This window comes from Myotis daubentonii, chromosome X (assembly GCF_963259705.1).
Source record: "Myotis daubentonii chromosome X, mMyoDau2.1, whole genome shotgun sequence".
NCBI classification, from domain to species: Eukaryota; Metazoa; Chordata; class Mammalia; order Chiroptera; family Vespertilionidae; genus Myotis; species Myotis daubentonii.
In genome coordinates this window covers 126,795,807-126,821,152 of record NC_081861.1, presented here as the reverse complement: position 1 = coordinate 126,821,152, position 25,346 = coordinate 126,795,807, and the positions used below count along the sequence as shown (strand labels likewise).

At 42.6% G+C, this 25,346-nt stretch overlaps 1 long non-coding RNA gene, 1 other non-coding gene and 1 pseudogene across 2 annotated transcripts in view; 2 read left to right on the top strand and 1 right to left on the bottom strand.

Moving 5' to 3' along the window:
• The window catches only part of LOC132224207 (uncharacterized), a 34,771-nt gene extending 17,212 nt beyond the window's left edge, over nt 1–17,559 (top strand). The window contains exons 4-5 of the long non-coding RNA XR_009450624.1: nt 3,989–4,107; nt 16,104–17,559. This is a non-coding gene — a long non-coding RNA (uncharacterized LOC132224207). The remainder of the gene's footprint in view (nt 1–3,988; nt 4,108–16,103) is intronic.
• Nucleotides 5,394–10,417, bottom strand: LOC132224672 (large ribosomal subunit protein eL31-like; annotated as a pseudogene).
• Nucleotides 17,560–17,727: 168 nt separating the features above from the next.
• Nucleotides 17,728–17,873, top strand: LOC132225308 (U4 spliceosomal RNA). Its single transcript, XR_009450836.1, has one exon. It is a non-coding gene; the product is annotated as a U4 spliceosomal RNA (small nuclear RNA).
• Nucleotides 17,874–25,346: the final 7,473 nt, after the last annotated feature.

Below are 25,346 nucleotides of genomic sequence, written 5' to 3'. Positions count from 1 at the left end.
GGCTGGGAGTCAAACCTGTGACCTCCTGGTTCATAGTTCAATGCTCAAACACTGAGGCATGCTGGCCCAGCTTGACTATAATCTTTAATTGTAGCAGAAAAGACACTGGGGAACTCAGAGCTGATAGTAGGAGTCCTCCTGAACCAGTTTACATTCTGAACAACAAAGATGGCCAAGCTACTCAAAGGGGCTAAGAAATTTTAAAGAAATTCTCTTCTAGAGTACTAAAGAACTGTTTTAAAAACATTTCTGCTTTCTGCACAGTGTCCCTGGTCCCTAAGTCCTGCTTGGTGCAAAGGGCCTTGGGGAGGAGAGATCCTATATAATAAAGCCCTAATATGCAAATCGACCAAACGGTGGAACTACCAGTTGCTATGACATGCACTGACCACCATGGGGCAGACACTCAATGCAGGAGCTGCCCCCTGATGGTCAGTGTGCTCCCACAGGGAGAGCACCATTCAGTCAGAAGCCAGGCTCATGGCTAGCAAGCGCAGCAGAAGCAGCGGGAGCCTCTCCCACCTCTAAAGCAGCGCTAAGGGACTAAGCTAGCAGGCAGACATCCCCCAAGGGGGACTGCGAAAGGGCACAGACTGAGTTGAGGGGAACCCCCCCCCCCCGTGCATGCACTGGGCCTCTAGTATAAGAATAAAACCTAAATTAGTATCTCAGTAAATTATCATGCACCTTACCGAGAACAAGAAAAAAGACAACATGATTAATTTTTGAATAAGTGGCAACAATAGGAAGTATCCATATTTTATATATATAGTTGTATACCTGAAAGTAATGCAATTCTATATGTCAATTATATCTCAATTTAAAAAAGAAGCCCTAACTGGTTTGGCTCAGTGGATAAAGCGTCGGCCTGTGGACTCAAGGGTCCCAGGTTCGATTCCGGTCAAGGGCATGTACCTTGGCTGCGGGCACATCCCCAGTAGGAGGCGTGCAGGAGGCAGCTGATCAATGCTTCTTGCTCATTGATGTTTCTATCTCTCTCCCTTCTTCTCTGTAAAAAATCAATAAAATATATTTTTTTTAAAATAAAAAAGAATAATGTTGACTATTGGTTTGGGATACAAATTCACCTGAATTGTATTCTGGTTATTTTTAATTTGACTTTTTAAAAGAATACATTTTGTAGGGTGTGGAGTCAGGCTCTAAAAGATTTGTTAAACCAAATAATTGACTAAATATGGCAAAACAACTTGAATTCATGTCTCGATGGTTAATTTATGATGCCGCCTTGGTCATGTATTAGATTATTATATGGAGTATACTTCTTGAGTATATAATGCTTCCCTTCTTGTGCCTCTCCATCCATGTGCTATTACATCTCTGAAATTTGGGTCATTTTAATAATAATAATAATAATGATAATAATAATAATAATAATAAAGTAATAACAATATATATTAAAAGAAGTATCTGAAAATGCCCTTTTGAAGAACAGAATGCCCAGCCTTGAATTAAACTGGTATCATCTGGAAGTCTTGGGTAGTTGAATCTTTTCAACCATTTTGAGCATGAGCCATGGTAAGAAATAGATTTTTTAATTGGAATTTACCAATTAAGGGGCATGCAGAAGGCATGCATACACATATATGTGATTCAAACAACTTTCCCCAAAATGGACTTCTCTTAAGTGATGGAATCCACTGACATTATTTTGTCCTCTGCCATTCCATTCCACTCAAAGAAATGCTGGCCAGTGCCCTGCTAGTTATGGCCAAGGACTGAGTTACAATCCAAACTATATAAAAGGCTAATATGCAAATAAACTGAACAGGGAAACAACCAGTAGCTATGATGTGTGCTGACCACCAGGGGGCATGCATGGAACATGGAGGGCATTGCCTATGGCGGGATGGTGGAGCAGGCGAACAGGGGTGCCAGACCAAGGCTGGTCCCTGTCATTGGGGGCAAGCCTCTGGTGGTTACTGAAAAATCTTTGCACCTGTGTGCTGCAGTCCCACCCCAGCGCTTGCACCTGCTTCTGGCGCCGCCCCTGCTCGCACCCACTGCTGGTGCCTGGCACCTGTCCCGATCACTCAGTGCTATCAGTGGGTGCGAGTGGTGGCTGCCAGCCCCGATCACTCCTGAAAGCTTCTCCACCTCCCCCTGCTCCTGAGAAGTGATTGGGGCAGCAGCTGCCACTTGCACCCGCTGATGGTGCTGGCCCCACTCACACCCACTACTGGCACCGGCTCCAATCGCTCCACGCCTTCAGCAGGTGCAAGCAGGGCTGGTGGGAGCAGGACGGCCAGCAGACAGAGAACCGGGGTCCGTGGTGGGAGGGGCCAGGTGGGGGCACCAAGACCCGCCCCTGTGCCTACCACAGCCTCATGGCCCAGAGTTACTTTCAAGGTGCATGAATTTGTGCACTGGGCCCCTACTAGTTTAATAAACACTAGGCTGGATGAACTCTGAGGATTCTCAGATTCTATGATATATGTGGGGATCATATAAATAACTACAATGTGGCTATAGCTGGTTTGGCTCAGTGGATAGAGCATTGGCCTGCAGACTGAAGAGTCCTGGGTTCGATTCTGGTCAAGGGCACATGCCTGGGTTGTGGGCTTGATCCCCAGTAAGGGGCATGCAGAAGGCAGCCTATCAATGATTCTCTCCCATCATTGATGTTTCTCTCTCTCTCTCTCTCCCTCTCCCTTCCTCTCTGAAATCAATAAAAATATATTTAAAAATAAATAAATAACTACAGGATTTAGGAGGAAAATGTTTCCAAGAAATGCTCTTCTTGCCCTAGCTAGTTTTGCTCAGTGGATAGAGCATTGACCTGTGTACTGAAGCGTCCCAGCTTCAATTCTGATCAAGGGCACATGCCTGGCTTGCAGGCTTGATCCCCCAGTAAGGGGCATGCAGAAGGCAGCTAATCGATTCTCTCTCATCACTGGTGTTTCTATCTCTCTCTCCCTCTCCCTTCCTCTCTGAAATCATTAAAAATGTATTTTTAAAAAAGAAATGCTCTTCTTCTGTTTTTATCTCCAATTCTTTATTTTGAAAATTTTTTAAACCACAGAAAAGTTCAAAGAATAGCACATTAAAAGCTCTATACCATTCATCAAGATTGACAATTTTACCACAGTTGCTTCTGTCTCTCCAAACACACACACACACACACACACACACACACACACACACACACACACGTATTTTAAGTTTATTCTTATATTTCCTGAACCATTTGAAAATAAGTTGCAGGTAACATTTTATCTTCTTTTTTAAACAAATTTTTATTTTTTAAATTTATTTTTTGATGCTTTTTATTTATTTGAGAGAGAGATAGAAAAAAACATAAATTTCTTGTTCAACTTATGCATTCATTGGTTTATTCTTGTCTGTGTCCTGACTGGGGATTGAACTTGCAACCTTAGCATATCTGGACGATTCTCCAACCAACTGAACTACCTGGCCAGGACCCAGAAGTGTTCAAACTATTCTGCCTTCTTTCCATAATTCTAACTACCTTCTCCAACAGTGGAAAACCTGGACTCCATTATTCACAATTTATTTACTTATTTGCTTAATCCTAGAATGCATAGAAAGTAGTTTCAGGCTTGCAAACTCATGCCTATGCAAAACAAGCTTTCTTACTATAGTTCAATATTTAGTATTAGAATGCTTTAGCCAAACGGTATGCAGTCCAAATTCTGGGTATCAAATTACTTGGATTAATGCCGCCTCCCCAATGTGATTATGTTATTTGAAAAAACACTTCAGTTAATGTGTTTGTATTTAATTTTTAAGGTCCTCTCAATTGTTATTTTAAACCACTGAATTCTACGGTGGTTTATCATGCAGCAATGGATAAACCAGACACCATGATATCGCATCACAAGGCACTTGATGTCAGTTTGTCCCATTATCAGTGATGAAAAGTTGGATCATTTGCTTAAGGTTTTATCTATCAGGTCGCTCCGTTATAATGAATAAGTAATCTGTGGGGTGTCTCATCTTCTTTCTTTAGTGACTCTTGCTACATGAGCTTAAGCCCACCATAGCAACAACAATAGAGGAACCCTGCTTCCGAGTTACATTTTCTCTGTTGAAGTACCTGCCTTCATGCCACAAGAATACAGAGAGAAGGTGAGCACCTATTGGCTGATTGCCCAGCGGGTGGGCTCCATAGATGGGAGAGAAGCTGGAAATCCAGCTGTGATGAAAACACTTGATCCTATTTGTAGTTTCACAGCATCTTTGCTTAAAACAGAATGCTGCGAACTCTGTAGGTTTGCCAACTTGTGATTCTGATCTTCAAATTGTGAGATTTGGAAAAAGAAAAAAGCAAAGAGCAGTCTTTTTATTTTAAGCTTTGTGGATGAAGTTAGGATCCGGTGCCCACTGAGAAAGAAGTCTATTAAGGACACTGCTTCTCAATTTCACAGTAATGCGATTGTTTCGTAGCTAGGATGAATGTCCCATTATATAAAACTAGTCAGGTCTATGTTGTCTTCTTGGTTTCATGTCTTTTAAATTCTGCTTTCATCATATTCAATTAAATCATGGTCCTCTTATATCCCAGACTTATAGATGTTCTAGGACAGTGGTCAGCAAACTCATTAGTCAACAGAGCCAAATATCAACAGTACGATTGAAATTTCTTTTGAGAGCCAAATTTTTTAAACTTAAACTATATAGGTAGGTACATTGGTATTAACTTAATTAGGGTACTCCTAAACTGGCCTTTGCCAAAAACGTCCTCAATCTGAGGGGTCAACCTCAGCGAACGTACCCCCACTTCTTCTAACGCCACTTCTTCAAAATAGACTTGCCCAGGTCGAAAACCGACTTCTGCGCATGGGCCATGAAGTTTCAATCGCACTGTACGTGCGTGCCTGCACGTGGTATTTTGTGGAAGAGCCACACTCAAGGGGCCAAAGAGCCGCATGTGGCTCATGAGCCGCGGTTTACCGACCACTGTTCTAGGATGAATGCCACATAGTAGGGGCCTAAGTGTGTACATGCATGGAAAAAAAAGAATACATGGGATTCCCATTCTTTCATTCAATCCTCACATAGTTATAGCATGCCCACTCTTCCTGTCATATGCCAGGTCTTATCTTAGGCCAGTGATGGCGAACCTATGACACGCATGTCAGAGGTGACACGCGAACTCATTTTTTTGGTTGATTTTTCTTTGTTAAATGGCATTTAAATATATAAAATAAATATCAAAAATATAAGTCTTTGTTTGACTATGGTTGCAAAGATCAAAAAATTTCTATATGTGACACGGCACCAGAGTTAAGTTACGGTTTTTCAAAATGCTGACACGCCGAGCTCAAAAGGTTCGCCATCACTGTCCTAGGCAGTGAACCACAGATGTTAATAAAACATCTCCAGCTTCAAGGGCTCACAGGCTAGAGGGGAAAGAGAAGGATAAACAATGAATTCTAAAACTCAGGGTGGGTGGCAGGCACAGATAGAAATAAATATGCGCTGAGTTTATTGTCCTCGTTGTCCTATTTATAAGGCATTGTCTGTGTTTTTTGCAGGTTTAATGACTTTATTTGACAATCAACAGTTAGTTCTCATCTACACAAACCGTTTGTAGGTTTTTGAAAGTGGTGACAGGTACGTAGGTGACCAACACATAGAGCTTATTTGGTGAACCTTCATCCTCATTACATTTTCTGGACAACTGCACCTGGATGTGGTATGGGACATCCCTTATTCCCTTGGCCCAGGCAGCTTTGTTGAGCTTGGTATCAATGCCCACATCTAGAGTGCCCATCTTCTCTATGGCAAATGTCCAGATCTTTTTGAGTGCCCAAGGGGCCGCTTCTTGAAACCCTCTCTATGGATGCCCTTGTGAATGTTCATGGTGTATTATCTGGTCACTGCCTCATTGATGGCAGAATGGCCCACTTCTTTCTCACCACCCTTCTTTGAGGGAGCCTTTATGCCAGGCCTAGATTGGAAAGAAAGAGGCGTTGTCAGTTTATTCACAATTTAGACACATCAAAATATTATTCACAGGCCCTGGCCGGCTTGGCTCAGTGGATAGAGAGTCAGCCTGCGGACTGAGGGGTCCCAGGTTCGATTCCGGCCAAGGGCACATGCCTGGGTTGCGGGCTCAATCCCCAGTGGGGGTGTGCAGGAGGCAGCCGATCGATGATTCTCTCTCATCATTGATGTTTCTGTCTCTCTCTCCTTCTCCCTTCCTCTCTGAAACCAATAAAGAAATATTTTAAAATAAATTATTCACAGGAAAGTGCCAAAAAAAAGAGACAGAATCTCAGTAAGCAGGTGAAAGAACACAGCATAGGTACAGAAAAGACATGATTATTTCAGGTTATAGAAAAGAAATGATATTTCAAGTAGAGGATTCCAGTCTTCTATACATATATGTTAATATCATCACCATCATCATCATTTTTTAAAGGAAGTACTTGAGTAATGTGACAAGTACCTGGGACCCCCAGTGTTGCTAAACTGTTTCAGAGCAAGGCACTGAGTTTTAAAGGAACAGAGAAAAGGGAGGTGAGAAAAGCCTCATGAAGTTAACCCAAGTAAAAATTATAAAATATGTGTATATTATGGAGAGAGAAAAAATTACAAAATATTTATGAGAGTTTTCTTAGTTTTAAAAAATAAAGACAATCAAAAAAGGATATTATTTAACAATCATATGTAAGTCCACCCATAGGCAATGGTAAGTATCATTGTTTATCTCCTTCCTATTTTTCTAGAACATACATACTTATAAATATATGAAAATGGGACCAATCTGTATATTTTCTTTTGTGACCTGCTTTTTCTCACATAATAATACTTTGTGAATATCTCTCTACATCATCCAATGTTCTCCTATGACATCAAATTTAAGGGCAGCACTATATAGAAGGATAGTAAGATGGAATGCAATTGCTGATTAAGCTACAAAGTTAAATACAAATGCAACTATCAGTGTTAGCCTTTTCAGGTAGAAATCATTTGCATTTCTACAGGACAAAAAATATCACTCACAATCTTATCAAGTTAACGTGTAAATATGTAACTTCGTAGTCTGGGCCTAATCAATAGTAATTAGTAAGTTCAAGCTAAATTTCTTTAGACCTGCACTATCCAGTACAACAGCCACTAGCCACATGTGGCTACTGAGCACTTGAAAGGCTAGTGTGACTAACTGAACTTTTAATTTTATTTCATTTCATTTCAATTTTAATTTTAATTGAAAATTGAAGTAGTGTAAACTATTTTCCCATTAAATTCAACCTTATTGTTTAGGTAGAACTACATTTCACTTTAACTGTTGCATCTCATAGATATTGCTGTACTGTACTATACTATGTGTGTCAACTGTGTGAGTCATCTCCAGTATTAGACATAAACTCATTATTTCTCTAGTTAGTGTTAATGGATTGAGTCAATTCAAATTTTTAGCATTAAAATGCGTTTAGCCCTAGCCGGTTTTGCTCAGTTGATAGAGCATTCCCTTATGGACCAAAATATCCTGGGTTTGATTCTGGTCAAGGGCACATACCTTGGTGGCAGGCTCCTCCCCAGCCCAGGCCCGAACGGGCTTGTTCAGGAGGCAATTAATCGATGTGTTTCTCTCACATAGTTGTTTCTCTCTGTCTTTCCCTCTCTCTTCCACTCTCTCTAAAATCAATGGAAAAATATCTTGCCCGGCCAGCATGGCTCAGTGGTTGAGCATTGACCTATGAACCAGGAGGTCGCAGTTCGATTCCTGGTCAGGGCACATGCCCGGGTTGCAGGCTCAATCCCCAGTAGGGGGTGTGCAGGAGGCAGCTGATCAATGATTCTCATCATTGATGTTTCTATCTCTCCTTCTCCCTTCCTCTCTGAAATCAATAAAATATATATTTTTTTAAAAAGAAAAATATCCTAGGGTGAGGATAAAAATAAATGTGTTTATGTTTATTTGAACATTTTATTCAGACAGCACCATTTACCGTCATACCCATATAAATCATAACTGGTAACTAAATGGAAATACTTCTTATACTTGAAATCATAATATAATTAAATAATTTTAAAATAAAAAATAAGTAGGGACTAATTTTTCAATTAAAATAGAAGGCATAGACTATGATGAACCAAGATGGCGGCATAGGTTAACGCCGGAGTTGGCTGCTTTGAACAACTACTTCAAAAGTGAAACTAAAACACGGAACGGACATCACGCAGAACCACAGGAACGCTGGCTGAGTGGAAGTCCTACAACTAGGAGGAAAGAGAAACGCATACGGACACTCAGAGGAGGCGCAGTGCTGAAGTCAAATTCTGAGGTGCGGAGTGCGCGGAGCGGGCTGGCGGCGGAGGGCGCGGTTGTTGTTTTCAATCGGGAGGGAGTCGCAAACTCTGAGCTCCAGATACAGGCGAGTCTTTAGGGACCCAGGCTCAAACGGGAGAAGCGGAACTGTCTGGCTTCGGTCAGAGCGAGTGCAGCTTTCTCTCCGAGCTTTGCAGCGGGTGCTGGAACTCAGAGAGGCAGAGCCCCTGGGGACAGGACTGAGAGCCGCCATAACTGCTCTCTCTGGCCCACCCTGTTGATCCTGTGCGACCCGCCCCGCCCAAGCCCTGCACAGAGGCATTTGCCCGATAGCCTCAGGCAAAGGCTAGATTAGCACCTCCCTAGAGGACAGAAGTTCTCTCACCGCTGACACAGCTGATTCTCATAGCCACTTGGCCTGGAGGTCAAACCCTCCCTGGAATTAGCTACAACAATCAAGATTTATCTATAAGACTGCGAACAAAGACCACTAGGGGGTGCACCAAGGAAGCATAACAAAATGCGGAGACAAAGAAACAGGACAAAATTGTCAATGGAAGAAATAGAGTTCAGAACCACACTTTTAAGGTCTCTCAAGAACTGTTTAGAAGCTGCCGATAAACTTAATGAGATCTACACGAAAACTAATAAGACCCTCGATCTTATATTGGGGAACCAACTAGAAATTAAGCACACACGGTCTGAAATAACGAATATTAAACAGACGCCCGACAGCAGACCAGAGGAGCGCAAGAATCAAGTCAATGATTTGAATTGCGAGGAAGCAAAAAACATCCAACCGGAAAAGCAAAATGAAAAAAGAATCCAAAAATGCGAGGATAGTGTAAGGAGCCTCTGGGACAGCTTCAAGCGTACCAACATCAGAATTATAGGGGTGCCAGAAGATGAGAGAGAGCAAGATATTGAAAACCTATTTGAAGAAATAATGACAGAAAACTTCCCCCACCTGGTGAAAGAAATGGACTTACAGGTCCAAGAAGCGCGGAGAACCCCAAACAAAAGGAATCCAAAGAGGACCACACCAAGACACATCATAATTAAAATGCCAAGAGCAAAAGATAAAGAGAGAATCTTAAAAACAGCAAGAGAAAGTAACTCAGTTACCTACAAGGGAATACCCATACGACTGTCAGCTGATTTCTCAACAGAAACTTTGCAGGCCAGAAGGGAGTGGCAAGAAATATTCAAAGTGATGAATACCAAGAACCTACAACCAAGATTACTTTATCCAGCAAAGCTATCATTCAGAATTGAAGGTCAGATAAAGAGCTTCACAGATAAGGAAAAGCTAAAGGAGTTCATCACCACCAAACCAGGATTATATGAAATGCTGAAAGGTATCCTTTAAGAAGAGGAAGAGGAAGAAAAAGGTAAAGATACAAATTATGAACAACAAATATGCATCTATCAACAAGTGAATCTAAGAATCAAGTGAATAAATAATCTGATGAACAGAATGAACTGTTGATTATAATAGAATCAGGGTCATAGAAAGGGAATGGACTGACTATTCTTGGGGGGGAAAGGGGTGTGGGAGATGTGGGAAGAGACTGGACAAAAATCGTGCACCTATGGATGAGGACAGTGGGTGGGGAGTGAGGGCGGAGGGTGGGGCGGGAACTGGGAGGAGGGGAGTTATGGGGGGGAAAAAAAAAGGAACAAATGTAATAATCTGAACAATAAAGATTTAATTAAAAAAAAAATAGAAGGCATACAACTGAGGCAGAATTGAGTGGAGATGTAGATATTAATAGTACACAGAAGCAGGAGAGGGGGGGAACAAAGTCATTGGAAGAAGTATGTTGTAAAGTTCATATAATTTGCTGCAGCAGACCAAAAAAAAGTTATGTGTAAAAATCATTTAAAGATAATAAAGTGAACAATATTACGGAAGATTTTCAGCAAATACAGAGTGAATTTGATGAGAATAGTAAAATTAGATACCTGCATTCAAAATTGAATGCCCAATGAAAATTGTTTAAAAAAAATGATAAGTTCTGAACTTGGAACTTTGGCCAGCTTTAAAATGGCTTGAGCCCTAGCCTGTGTGGCTCAGTTGGTTGGGTGTTTTCTGTGCACCAAAACGCTGCCCCGCCCCCACCTGTCAGCCCAGTGGAAAATATGCAGCATAGCCATGTTTTGCGCTCTCTCTCTCTCTCTCTCTCTCTCTCTCTCTCTTCCTCTCTCCAAAAATTAATTTAAAAATCTTTTGAAAAGGGCTTGAATTCCTGCACATAAAAGAAAACCAGTTTTAGATGGCAATAGTAAATGAAATTATTTCATTTATTGAAATTTTACTTAAAAATTATAAGGAAAATACTAAAAACTATATTTTACAAAAAAAGAGAAAGATCTTCAATTAAAACACAAAATAATTGCCTGTACAATACCAAACCTTTCTAACAGTACCTAAGATTAATTGATTTAAAATTGGAAAAATTGCAAGTACTTTTCTTAAATTTGGATGATTCATGTGATATAGGACACTGTCTAGTTAGTATTTTGGGTATATTTTGTTTGAAAGGACTGCCATGCTTACAAATAAATGCCAATTCATAGCCCCCAAAAACAATAGCATAGATTTTTTTAAATATTTTTTTTTATTGATTTCAGAGAGGAAGAGAGAGGGAGAGATAGAAACATCAATGATGAGAGAATCATTGATTGGCTGCTTCCTGCATGCCCCCTACTGGGGATCGAGCCTATAACCCAGGCATATGCCCTTGACCAGAATTGGACCTGGGACCCTTCAGTCGGCAGGCCAACGCTCTATCCACTGAGCCAAACTGGCTAGGGCAATAGCATAGATATTTTTAATTATTTTACATCTGTCAAAGAAGAACCTTAGTTGGATATAAAAAAAATTATCATGATGGATGGTGCTCCAGCTGTTAAGTCAAGATTTTGGATCTGTTGAAATTTTAAAACAAGAGACTGATGTTTTTCTGGTGACTTCATATTACTTATGATACACACTGAAAATATTTGTGCTCAGTTTTCTGAAAAGCATCATGGAAACGATTGTTAAAACTGTTCAACATATACGTACAAGTTTTATGACTCATCACCAATTTATGGAACTGTTGAAAGAAGTAGACAATGAATGTAATGATCTTTTGTTTGTTGCCAAACAAAAAGTTTTACAAAGTTTTACTGTGCAGTTAACAATAACAAAAGGAGTGTTTGCCAAATATCCATTAATTTAAAAAACTGGCAATGTGATTTACATGTTTTCTTATGGATAGCACACTACATATGAATAAGATAGATGTGAAGCTCTACGGAAAGGAAAAGCATATTTATGATTTAGCTAGATAGGTATAAGAGTTTATGTTGAAATTGAAACGTTGCATGATTTAAATCAATAATATTGATTTTAGCCCTAGCCGGTTTGGCTCAGTGGATGAGAACTGAAGGGTCCCAGGTTCAATTCCAGCCAAGGGCACATGCCTGGTTGTGGACTCGATCCCCAGTAGGGGGTGTGCAGGAGGCAGCTGATCAATGATTCTCTCTCATCATTGGTGTTTCTATCTCTCTCTCCCTCTCCCTTCTTCTCTGAAATCAATAAAGAAATATATGTTTAAAAATATATTGATTTTATACATTTTTCTAACATGAAACAATATGCAGAAGATTGTAATTATAATAGACAACATTAGGTATATTGGCTGTAAAAATTGTAAGTAAACTTTGAAGAATGCTTTGTTTATATTGATGAATCTAGAATTGTTTTTCAAATAACACAATGCTTCTTTGAATTTAACATTAAGAATACTGAGTTGAGCCCTGACCGGTTTGGCTCAGTGGATAGAGCATCGGCCTGCGGACCGAAGGGTCCCAGGTTCGATTCCAGTCAAGGGCATGTACCTTGGTTGCGGGAATATCACCAGTGGGGGGTGTGCAGGAGGCAGCTGATCGATGTTCCTCTCTCATCGATGTTTCTAACTCTCTATCCCTCTCCCTTCCTCGCTGTAAAAAATCAATAAAATATATATATTTTTTAAAAAAGAATACTGAGTTGACATAAATGAGTGAATTTAACTTGTACAAATGTGGTTTTGAAACTGACATGATTTGCTTCAAAATCAATTCTTTTAAAGTTAGTTTTGTCAGTGTGGATGTAAACATTACAGGAAAATGATTTTTTGGTACTTAGTTCAGTTATGGGAAACTTTTAGGTATATTAAGACAACTTGGGTATGTAATCTTACTTTTTTCAGTTGTAAATTTTATGAAATCTAAATAGAGATTAAATACTTTTCATTAAAATATAACATCCAAAGATATGCTATAAGGGTAAAAATACATACTGGATTTCAAAGACTTAGGATAAAAAAGAGAATCTAAAATATCTCATTAATAATTTTTTTACATATTGAAAGGATAATACTCTGAATATATTGGGTAAAATAATATACATTATTAACCTCAATTTCTCCAGCTTGTTTTTATTTCATTTTTTAAAATATATTTTGTTGATTTTTTACAGAGAGGAAGGGAGAGGGATAGAGAATTAGAAACATCCATCAGCTGCCACCTGCACACCCCATACTGGGGATGTGCCCGCAACCAAGGTACTAATATATGCCCTTGACTAGACTCGAACCCGGAACTCTTCAGTCCGCAGGCCAATGCTCTATCCACTGAGCCAAACCGGTCAGGGCTTTTATTTCATTTTTTAATGTGGCTACTATATGTGGCTCTATTGGACAGCACTGCTCTGTATTAGGTTTCATAGGAGTACTTATTTGAGAATATTCCAGCACAACAAAGAAAGAGCATGGAGTAATCCTTTTATTATTTAATAAATAATCTTAATTCCAAATTTTGGGTAATTTTCTTAACATCATTGGGTAGTGAAAACCATGATGTGTCTGAGCCTTGCAGAAACTTAGCAGGGTTAGAACCTGTGTCTTTGGAGGAATAGGAGTTGCATGAGAAAAAGAAGACTCAGGTCAGATTGTGAGAAGTGTTTAAGCCATACATAGCATTTGAACTTCATTCTGTAGGCAATTGGCACTGAAGAGCTGTAGCAGGGGAGTTGTTATATCATTAGAATTGTATTCTGGAAAGATGACTATTGAAGCCTGTGGGGCATGAATTGCAGGGAGCCAGTTATTACTGTGGAGGACAGAATGAATAAAGGCCCAAATTTAGGTAATAGAATAGGGGTTCCGGGAAATGACCAAATGTATTTAAGAAAGATTTGGTGGGGAGGCAAAAGTCTGAATTGATCCAGGGTTGGGAGTTTGCAGGGACAAAGGATGAGGGTTTGAGGGCTTGAGGATGTGATAACCAACTATGAGGAGAGGACAGAAATGAGGTGAGTGATAAAGTGAGGAGGAAATAGAGTGGTCCTCAGACTGAAGGACTATTTAAAGGGCGAAGGGTATACTTTGATATGATCCAAGAATGGGCACGCTACACATATTCTGAGTGGCCGTGACTTTTACATGAACTGCCTCCTGCCCCCAGCCTGCCACAAGCATCCAGAATTATTGGAGCTAAATAGTTTAAGGAACTGAGATAGGGTGTTGGCCAAATCTCCCACAAAGAAACCGAAACTGTGGATGAGACAGGCATTGCATTCGGGTGTCAAAGTTGTTAGGAAAGGTGAGCTGCTACCTGGAGGCCTGGTAGTGAGTGATGGGGCTGGATAACGCATTAACCTCCGGGTTTTTTATTAAGCCTGTGAACAAAGAGCTGAAAGTATCAAAAAGGCAACCTTCCTGTTTTCCTCTGCTCTGCACTTTCAAAGGCTGACTGTTTCCCTGAAGTCAAGCTTGCCTGTTACCAAGACATTTAAACATGTCTTAGACTCCATTGTGTCATACACACCTCAGAAGCATGGCTTTTCTTCCTCCTTTTTAACATCTTACGTTTTCTATACATTCGCTGCTCCTTTTAAATTTATTTATTTCAGAGAGGAAGAGAGAGTTAGAAACATCAACGATGAGAAAGAATCATTGATCGGCTGCCTCCTGCAGGCCCCACACTGGGGATCGAGCCTACAACCCAGGCATGTGTCCCGACTGGGAATCAAACTGTGACCTGGTTCATAGGTCAACGCTCAACCACTGAGCCACACCAGCCAGGCTCACTGCTCTTGTTCAATATTAATTTTAAATGCACACACATAAAAGTTTCAAATAGTGTACAAGGAACACTTGTACACCCTTTACCCAGATTCAACTATTGTTGACATTTTGTCCTGTAGCCTTGTTAGTCACTCTCTCTTATTTAATTTACCCATGCATATATAATTTTCCCCAAAGCATGGATTAGTTGGAGACATTATGTCCCTTCACCCCAAATGCTTTGGCGTGTAATTCTTAAGAACAGGGACATTCTCTTATATTATCACAGTACACTGACCAAAGTCAGGAACTTTAACGTTGCTACAAGTTATTGTTTACTCAAGAGTCCTTGTTCCACTGTTGTCGATTGTCCCCATAATGACTCCTATGGCAATTTTTCTTTCCTGGTCCAGGATCCAATCCAGAATCACACATTATGATGTACTTGTAAAATCTCCTTAGTTTCTTTTTAAAAAAATAATTTTTATTTTTCTATTGATTTTTAGAGAGAGTGGAGGGGAGAGCCAGAGAGAGAGAGAGAGAAACATTGATTTGTTGCCTCAAGCCTGCAACCAAGGTACATAGCCTTGACAGGAATCAAACCTGTGACCCTTCAGTCCGTGGGCCAAGGCTCTATCCACTGAGCCAAACTGGCTGGGGCTCTCCTTAGTTTCTTTTCATCTGAAATGGTTCCTCAGCTTTTCTTTCTATTTCTTGACTTTGACATTTTTTTTTGAAGAATATAGGCCATTCATTTTGTGGAAGGTCCTTTAGTTTGAGTTTGTCTGATGTTTCTTCAGGATTAGGTTCAGGTTGTACATTTTTGGCAAGAAGACCACAGAAGCGATGTTGGGTCCTTCTCAATACATCATAGTAGGGGCACATGATGTCGGTTTGGACCGATTTGAGATCTTACTAGTTGTACAACAACGGAACTTTCTTTAGCTTTATTTTTCCCATTTGGCAGGCATCTTGCATTGCAGTGCATTTTTCTTTTTTGCACAAGCATGTTAATGGGAAGTCTCTAAATGATTTTTCATTAGTTGCAAACAGCCAAAGTGCAATAACCTGGTGTTTTTTAAGGAAGCAAGTTTAAAATAACATACATTTGCATGGCCGATGTGGCTCAGTGGTTGAGCATTGACCTATGAACCAGGAGGTTGCAGGCTTGATCCCCAGTGTGGGGGGTGCAGGAGGCAGCCGATCAATGATTTTCTCTCATCATTGATGTTTCTATCTATCTCTCCCTCTCCCATCCTCTCTGAAATCAATAAAAATATATATTTTTAAAAATAACATACATTCATTTTCACTTATGGAGCTTTTATGTCAATAGGTATACTCAGATTAAAATATACTAGTATCTACTATCTATTTCAGGCAAAAATGAGAAAACTACATATTTGTAAATAATTTAGAAAAAAATGTGATTTCAGATTATTAAAGGACAAACTTCCTGATGCAATGAACATATTTTTATTATATTTTTGAAAATCTAATTGGCTTTATTAAATGAATCATAAATTGGGCAGCATCTATCTAGCAACTAGAAAGGTGCTCCCCAATGAACATATGTTTAAAATATCAATATTCATATTTCCTTAAAGTCGAAGACCCTTATGATTAACATGCTGACATGCTAGGTAATCGGCCCTAAAACCAGAAGGAACTATGGGTTAGTGGGAAGGACTGAATTATCATGTGTGGTGTGAATCTTAACAGTAACTGCTGCATAATTAATTTAGGCAGATTCTCAGAGACTGGAGGAGGGGAGTCATGGAACTGGTGATGCCAAGAGGAAGACGCTGAGCCAAAGAAGAGTTTAAAATAAGAGCTGTGTCAACATGCATAAATTCACTTGCTTTGAAGAAGCTGCAATGGTATCCAGGAACAGGAAAAAAAAATATTGTTTTGCCTTTGCATGCCAACATGTAATCTCTCTCTTTCTTCTACTCTTTCCTTAAAACAACAATTGTCTGCATGTAGGATGAGTGTGTTTTAAATGAACCATTCAGTCCTTTTTGCCCCCTGTTCTCATGTTCAGTACGGAGCGGCAACATGATAGATTAGAAATTCTCCTGACTTTGGAGTCAGACTGACCCACGTTCTAAGCCTTGCTCTGCTTCAGACTGCCCTGTGGCCTTGAGCAGGTCGCTTGGCCTTAGTCTCTATGTCTTTAAACAGGAAAAAAACACCTTTTCTGGGTTGGGAGGCTTAGAAATGACATATATCAAGAGCTCACAGTACTTTACAAGTACTGTGGCCCCTAGTGGACATTCCATAATGGAAGTGGGACATAAGGACAGAGAAAAGGGCCCTGGCCTAGGAACTGGGGCATCATGGTCCTGGTCCCTAAGCCTTCATTTTACTATCAAGCACCTGACCTTGGGTTGCTCCCTCAAACTTTCTGGGTTTTAGTCCCATTAAGGAAGGCGTATTGGCTGGCGAGAAATACAGGTCAAGTTTGAGGGCATTAGCATGCTGCCACTAATGCAAAGGGGGAAGTTCTTCACTATACAGCTGACTGCTGTGCTGTGGGAACAGAACAAGCAAATGAGGGATCAGCTCTGTCTGGGCTGCGGTGGCATTTGAGCTGGGTCTTGAATGCTCCATTATGGGCCTCCCACTGGAGAAAGGAAGTGTTTCAGGCGAGGGCAGAACCCTAAGGGTCCGGTCAGTGAGAAGCATGGTGCTGCCATGCAGTGCAAAATGGTGGCTCACATCCAGTCCCACTGCCGTCAGCTTCTGGGACTATCTCTGACTGTTGAGTTGTATCAAAGACATTTTAAGATCGGTGAACCTTCCGTGGGCTTTGGAAATCTTTTAGCTCTACTGTAGGGAAATGGTTACTGAAATTGGAGTTGACCTCTAAATCCCCAGGTACCCACCATTTGGACTGGGCAGAGGAAAGTACCAGTTAAATATCAGTCTTAACTCATCAGTAATAACAAATACTTCCACGGGGCTATCTATGTGCCAGGCACTGTTCACTGTTCTAAGTACTCGACTTCCATTAATTTGTTTAAACCTCAGGATAACTGTATGAAAGTGGTGCTGTTGCCCTGGCCGGTTTGGCTCTGTGGATAGAGCATCATCCTGTGGACTGAAAGGTCTCAGGTTTGATTCCAGTCAAGGGCATGTACCTTGGTTGCGGGCATATCCTCAGTAGTAGGTGTGCAGGAGGCAGCTGATCGATGTTTCTCTCTCATCGATGTTTCTAACCCTCTGTAAAAAATTAATAAAATTTATTTAAGAAAAAGAAAGTGGTGCTGTTATGATACTTCCTTCACAGATGAAGAAATGTAGAAAGATTAGATCATTTGCCAAAGGTTACCTGCAACCAAATGGAATAATCAAGATAAGGATCCAAACTTTGCGCAGTGGCAGTATCAGAGCCAATGAGGTTTATCCGAGGTGCTATTATTGCTAATTGAAAAAAAAAATAAGGATCCAGGCTGGCCAACAAAAGGCCCTGCACCTAATCATTCTGTGAACTGCTCCTCTAGAGACTGCAGAAGAAAGGAATCAATCTTGTGCGAAAATAGATATTTAACTAGCACAGACAGTTGAGAATTTAGTTGCATCTTCAAACTAAATGGTGCACTCAAACAAGAAGCCAGGGCATTGCTTTTGGGACCAAAACACCCTCTATTATTTGCTTTGGTAGCACTTTTGATTGTGTCACTACTTGGGACACTTAGGTAATGCATTGCAACGATCAAGTCTCCCTCCCCTGTAATGTGCCATTCTTTGCCAGAAATGAGAGGGAAAAAGGAAGTGGGGTGGGCTGGATAGCATTTTATGTGGATAAATGAGGGCTTTGTAAAAAGGCTCAAGTGGAGGTTCTCTTAAGAAAGGCTGGCGTGGTATCTTTTCAGGGCTGAATGATGGAGCTTCAGCCTTCCAATCTTCCCTCCAAGTCAGGTTTTCTTAAACTGGAGGAACCCTTTGGGGGTGGGTGGACGTGTCTTAGGGCACTGAGAGTCTGTGGGTGAGGAGAGTCTGCAGAGTAATGGCAGGGACTGACTTGTCATCCTTTTCTGTTCTACATGCTAGTTCTAGAAAGGCCAGCAGGGATACAAATGAAGATTATGACCGGCACTTGGAGTACTGACTTGAAATGTCTTGAGGAAAGCCTTTTTTATAAATTATGTGGGGGGTTTTTTTTCTTTCTTTCTTTTCCTTTTTTTTTTTTTTTTTTTTTTGGTTAATCCTCACCCAAGGATAATTTTCTATTGATTTTTAGGGAGAGTGAAAGAGAGAGGGAAAGACAGAGAGAAACATTGAGGTGAGACAAACACATCGCCTGGTTGCCTCCTGCATGAGCCCCGACTAGGGACCGGGCCGGGGAGGAGCCTGCAACCAAGGTATGTGCCCTTGACCAGAATCAAACCTGGGACCCTTTGGTCTGCAGGCTGATGTTCTATTCACTGAGCCAAACTGGCTAGGGCTAACTTACTTTTCTTAAATAATCCTCCAGAAAATTCTACCAATGAACTCTTAAAGACCTTCTGAATGGGCTGTGGACTGCCTGGCACCCTGGAGATCAGAAATATGATGGGGAACAGAGTGGGAAGTCACAAGGGATGGTGGCCACCCTCATCTCCCTCCCCCAACACCTGATCTCATCTCAGAGAACTCGGTCTCTCTTGGGGTCTTTGGAGTGTCGACCCTGATGTTCTATTTCTCAGTTCATCTGTAAAGACACAGATGTTGAGGGCCTACATTATGCCAGGCATGGTGCCAAGCAATGGGAGTGCAAGGGTGAAAAATCAGGAGTCCCGAAGGAGCTTGGTGCCTAGGGTAGGGTGTGCCTTAATAATATCAACATTCTCATCATTGTAGCTACCTCCCATTGATCAAATGTGTCATGTGGCCCAGCCAGCATGGCAAGTGGTTGTATGTCGACCTATGAACCAGGAGGTCACGGTTCGATTCCCGGTCAGGGCACATGCCTGAGTTGCAGGCTCCATCCCCAGTGTGGGGCATGTAGGAGGCAGCTGATCAATGATTCTCTCTCATCATTGATGTTTCTATCTCTCTCTCCCTCTCCCTTCCTCTCTGAAATCAATAACAAAAATATATTTAAATATGTCATGTGTCAGATACTGCCCTCTGTGCTTATCATATGTTTATTCATTTAATCCTCACAACAGCTCTATGAGGTGGATACTGTTATGAGCTTCATTTTACAGAGGGGGGATGGAGGCACAGAGGGATTGATGAACCCGTCCACTGTCGCACAGCTAGTAAGAAGGGGGTAGGAATTCACCACAGAAACGATCTGATAAAGACAGGCAATAGCTCCAGAGAGGAGAGAGGTGGGACACCCTCTCTAGGGTCACACTTCCTGATGGGGAGGGGCGCCTGCTGGTGGGAGGCAGCAGACTCACACACCTGGCTTTGGGGAGTTATAAGAAAAGGGGGGGCAGTATGAGACAACAGCCAGGATTAGCAGAGGCAGCGCCATGAAGGAGTGAAGAGCCCGACTCTGGAGCCACCTGCCTGGGTTCAAGTCCCAGCTCTCCCGCTTTCTAGCTTCCTAACCTCTTTGCGCCTCAGTTGACTCGTTGGTAAAATGGGAATAAGTGCACCCACCTTTTGGGGCTGTCGTAAGGATTAAAGAAGTTAGTGTTTGAGGTTAAAGAATGTTTTTCTCTGGGAAAACGGTAACCATGAGGCTGGTTTCCCAACAGCCTTCAATTTTGCTCCCCCCCCCCCCGCCCCCGATTTCCCCCACACACACCTCTAGTCAACTCCCTCCCATTAGGCATTTATTTGACATTTGCTTCAGGTGAGGAAGTTCAGGTGATGAAATTCACTTAATAAATTTCTGTGCAGCTTTACCTTGAAAACCTGGTTTGGCTACAAGCTTTTTAAAAACTGAGGTAAAATTCACATAACAGCCGAACCGGTTTGGCTCAGTGAATAGAGCGTCAGCCTGCGGACTGAAGGGTCCCAGGTTTGATTCCGGTCAAGGGCATGTACCTTCGTTGCGGGCACGTCCCCAGTGGGGGGCGTGCAGGAGGCAGCTGATCGATCTCTCTCATTGATGTTTCTAACTCTCTATCCCTCTCCCTTCTTCTCTGTAAAAAATCAATAAAATATATATAAAAATGAAAAAAAATTCACATAACATAGAATTAGCCACTTTATAGTAAAACATTCACTGACATTTACTGCATTTACAATGTTGGGCAACCACCACCTGTATCTACTTCCAAGACATCTTCATCACCCCAAAAGGAAACCCATTCCCATCAAGCAGTCACCTCCCTTCTCTCCTCCCTGGACACTGGCAACCACTGACCTGATTTCCATTTCTATGGACTTAACTATTCTGGACATTTCAAATGGCTTCTTTCACACAGCACGTTTTCAAGGTCTATCTGTGCTGTAGCCTGGGTCAGAACTTCATTCCTTTTCAAGGCTGAATAATATTCTGATTATCCACTCATCACTTGATGGACATTTGGCTGTTTCCACCTTTTTTTTAAAAAGTGGGTTTTTTTTTATTGATTTCAGAAAGGAAGGGAGAGAGAGATAGAAACATCAATGATGAGAGAGAATCATTGATCCGCTGTCTCCTACACCCCCCCCCCCCCGCACTGGGGATCAAGCCTGTAACCCAGGCATGTGCCCTTGACCAGAATCAAACCTGGGACACATAAGTCCCCAGGCCTATGCTCTATCCACTGAGCCAAACCAGCTAGGGCCTCACGGCTTCCTGATTTGACAGTGGCACCTGTGGCTTTACAGTGGCACCTCCTGTTGTTTTACTTGTTTGTTTTTGTTATTTTGTTAATCCTTGCTGGAGGATATTTTTTTCCATTGATTTTTAGAGAGTGGAAGGAAGGGAGGGACAGAAAGAGAGAAACATCGATGTGAGAGAGACACATCGATTGGTTGCTTCCTGCATGCGCCCCTACTGGGGCCAGGGAATGAACCTGCATTCCAGGTGCCCTTGACCAGGAATCTAATGAGAGACCCTTTGGTTCATGGGCTGACATTCTAACCACTGTACACACTGGCCAGGGTTGTGTTTTTTTAAAAATATATATATATTTTTTTAAATATATTTTTATTGATTTTTTACAGAGAGGAAGGGAGAGGAATAGAGAGTTAGAAACATCGATGAGAGAGAAACATCGACCAGCTGCCTCCTGCATGCCCCCTACTGGGGATGTGCCCGTAACCAAGGTACATGCCCTTGACCGGAATCGAACCTGCGACCCTTCAGTCCGCAGGCCGACGCTCTATCCACCGAGCTAAACCGGTTTCAGCCTTTAAATATATTTTTATTGATTTCAGAGAGGAAGGGAGAGAGATATAGAAACATCAATGTTGAAAGAGAATCATTGAGCAGGTGCCTCCTGCACGCCCCCCACTGGGGATTGAGCTTGCAACCCTGGCATGTGCCCTTGAGCAGAATAAAACCCTTCAGTCCTCAGGCTGGCTCTCTATCCACTGAGCCAAACCAGCTAGGGCTGTTTTTTTTGTTTGTTTGTTTGTTGTTGTTTTTTAAACAAGGCTGATGCCCAGGCTGGACCTCATGGGCTGGGGTGCAAGCAGGGGTAGGCTTTAAAGCTTCCAGGTGATCTAGTGTGCAGCTCAGTTGGAAACACTGTGCCAAATATCCCAGGCCCCTCTCAGTTACACACTCTTCTTAATCAGAAATTTCATCGTGTTTAACTAGCTGGGTGAAGCCCACATTCATCTGCAAAATGGCGGGGGAGTCATCCAGATTTCTGTCAACCATTCTCACCCTAATAACTGAGGCCAGGTTTTTAAAGAAAGGAAGTGATTTCATCACAGCTGCATGCAGTGGGCAGGGAGGCAGAACGTCTCCAAGGGTCCCCAGTGGACTGGTGAAAGAGCAAAGAAAACAAAACAGTAAAACAAAGTTCTGGCTTTGATGGCAGGTGCAGCTGCTAGTGGCTGCCAGCCCCTTACCTCTCTTCACAAGGAAGGTTGGGGACAGCAGCACCATGACTGGCCTCTGGGATCTGACAGCCTGGGACAGTGTCCAGTTAGCACTTTGCCTCCCCGCTTCTGCCACCACCACCTTCTCCTTTTTAATAGAGGGATCTTTCCCGTTTTGACTTCCTTCTTCCCGGTTGGTAGTTATTATTGCTAACTGCAGGACAGTGTGGCTCCTCCTCAGAGTTTATAAAACTCGGTTGCAGCCCAGCTGGTGGGGCTCAGTGGTTGAGTGTCGACCTATGAGCCAGGAGGTCACAGTTCTATTCCCAGTCAAGGGCACATGCCCGGGTTGCGGGCTCCATCCCCAGTGTGGGGCATGCAGGAAGCAGCTGACAATGATTCTCCTCATCATTGATATTTCTCTCTCTCTCTCCCTCTCCCTTCCTCTCTGAAATCAATAAAAACACAACAACTCTGTTGCAGATGTTCAAGTTGGGCTGAATAAGCAGATGGGTCCTTGTGAGTGTGAGTTTTGGCACTAAACCTATGGTTTTTTCACCTTCAGCGCTGACTTCATTTTAGTCACTACTGGCACTGCCCTCTAGTCACACACCCCCAGGAACACACCTGGAGTGGAACACGCAGGCTTTCTTCTCCTTGCAGCGAGGGAGAACGCACACCTTGGGGCACCGTGGGGCATCACAGTAAGAGGGTGTCAGGTAGGACCACATGTAGGATTGGCCCGTATTAGGTGTTTGGGGGAGCATTTCAGGGAGCCGGCATTGCTCAGGACTGGGGGCAGGGTAATTCCATGATTGGGTGCCTTAATCAATGCCATCTGGAAGCAGGGAAGACTAGACAGAGGCTGTGATGGGGAAAGAAGCAGCAGTCACTCATTAGCCAGGATTAGGGGGTGTTTGGTGATGTCTGTGGTTGGACAAGGTTCACATTCACATGTTCTCTATGTTCAGACATGATTCTGGAGTGGTCTTTTTTTAAAATATATTTTTATTGAATTCAGAGAGGGAGAGGGAGAGAGAGAAACATCAATGATGAGAATCATTGATTGGCTGCCTCTTGCACGCCCCCTACTGGGGATCGAGTCCTGACTGGAACTGAACCTGGGACCCTTCAGTCTGAAGGCCAGCACTCTATCCACTGAGCAAAACCAGTTAGGGCATGGAGTGGTCTTGTTTTTGGCTTGCCCCCTGCTGCTCAGAGGATGGCCTTATTTGATGTGGCTACTCTGGGGGGATTGCTTATGTTCAACAGGAAAGTGTGTGGCTGCTCCAGGGCAGCAGGGGCTGCTCTGCTCTGCCTCGGGCCTCCCTTTTGGCCAAGAGCGGATGAGGTGGGTCCAGAGGACACCGATCCATGACATCCACATTTTCGCCATTGCCAAGATCTTCTTGGTTAGGAGGTTGCTTCCAGAATGCAGGCTGTAGCTGGGTCTCTCCTGGTTTTTTGTTGCAGGATTCTGGAAATTTCCAGAAACTGTAACATAAGCAATTCCATAAACAAAGGGATTATTCATCCTGTAACTAACCTTGAATCCCGGGGCCTAGATTATAAAACCCAGGCAATGAGAACAGGTTCCAGAATCCAAATAGGTACTCATAGTTCAGGAGGGGATTTAAAGAGGCCTCAATCCCTTGGTTCCTGTCCATGTCCTACCTTTAACAACCTTGCCAGGATTGTGTCATGGGTAGGTGACACATGCATTGAGGACATCCTTACGATAATTCTTAAAGCTACCCCAACGTCAGTTCCATATAGAGGCCCATTGATCTCCGATGTTCTGCACATCATGAAGCATTTTTGTTAAACTCCGCTTTTGTTATGGCTATCCGATTCGTTTGGGGCAAAGCAGCTCAAAGATTTTCACCTCCGTCTATTTTGCTTCTGCAAGGTGAGGCCCTAGCACAGCAGGACACAAGCTGCTGAGCAGGACTGGCTGCATAATTTACTGGCCCAAAGCAAAGCAAAGACACAGGGCTCCTTGTTCAAAAATTAGAGCATTAAACCAAGTACAGGCTCTTCTGAGCCCTTGACAAGGCGCCACTGCACAGGTCAGGCGCCCCAGAGGCCCACCTTGCTGCCGAGTGGGGACAGGCACACACGAGACCGGTGGAGCCACAATGCCATTGCAACGTGGCCAAGGACAACTTGTGTTCCCAGTAACCTGACTCCAGAGGAAAGCCAGAACTGAGTATCCCAGGAAGAAAGTAGGGGCTGCAGGCTGAAGGACAGAAAGCTGAGATAGAGTAGCTGCAGGCAATTGAGAACCTGGGAACCACAGAAGAAAGGAAAACACGCAGAGCCAACAGGTGGCTGTGGGTGGGGAAAAATGAATGCGGTGCTAAAAAGGGGATTCAGCTGAACCCGGTTTGGCTCAGTGGATAGAGCATCAGCCTGCGGACTGAAGGGTCCTGGGTTCGATTCTGATCAAGGGCATGTACCTGGGTGCCGGCACATCCCCAGTAGGAGGTGTGCAGGAGGCAGCTGATTGATGTTTCTCTCTCATCAATGTTTCTAACTATCTATCTCTCTCCCTTCCTCTCTGTAAAAAATCAATAAAATATATTTAAAAAAAAGGGGGATTCAGTTCTTAGTAGAATGGTGTATTGAAGGAAACTTGTGAAGACATTGCCCAGTTCTTGTAGAAAGGTGAAGGATAGTCCTAGCAGGTTTAGCTCAGTGGATATAGCGGTGGCCTGCAGACCAAGGGGTCCTGGGTTGGGTTCTGGTCAAGGGCAGGTACCTAGGTTGCATGTTCATCCCCTGGGTGCTGATCGGGGCACGTGCAGAGGCAACCAATCGATGTGTTTCTCTCACATTGATATTTCCTCCTGTCTTTCCCTCTCTCTAAAAATCAATGGAAAAATATCCTCGGGTGAGGATTAAAAAAAGAAAGAAAGAAAGGTGAAAGATTCAGCAAAACAGGACTAGTGGCTGCCTGCAGGAGAGATGAGTTTAATTACTAGGTTCTTCTGGTTTTGTGGAGGTATGAGACTTCACTGATCTAAAATTTGTCCAGCCAGAAGAGCAATTCACATGCCGAGAGG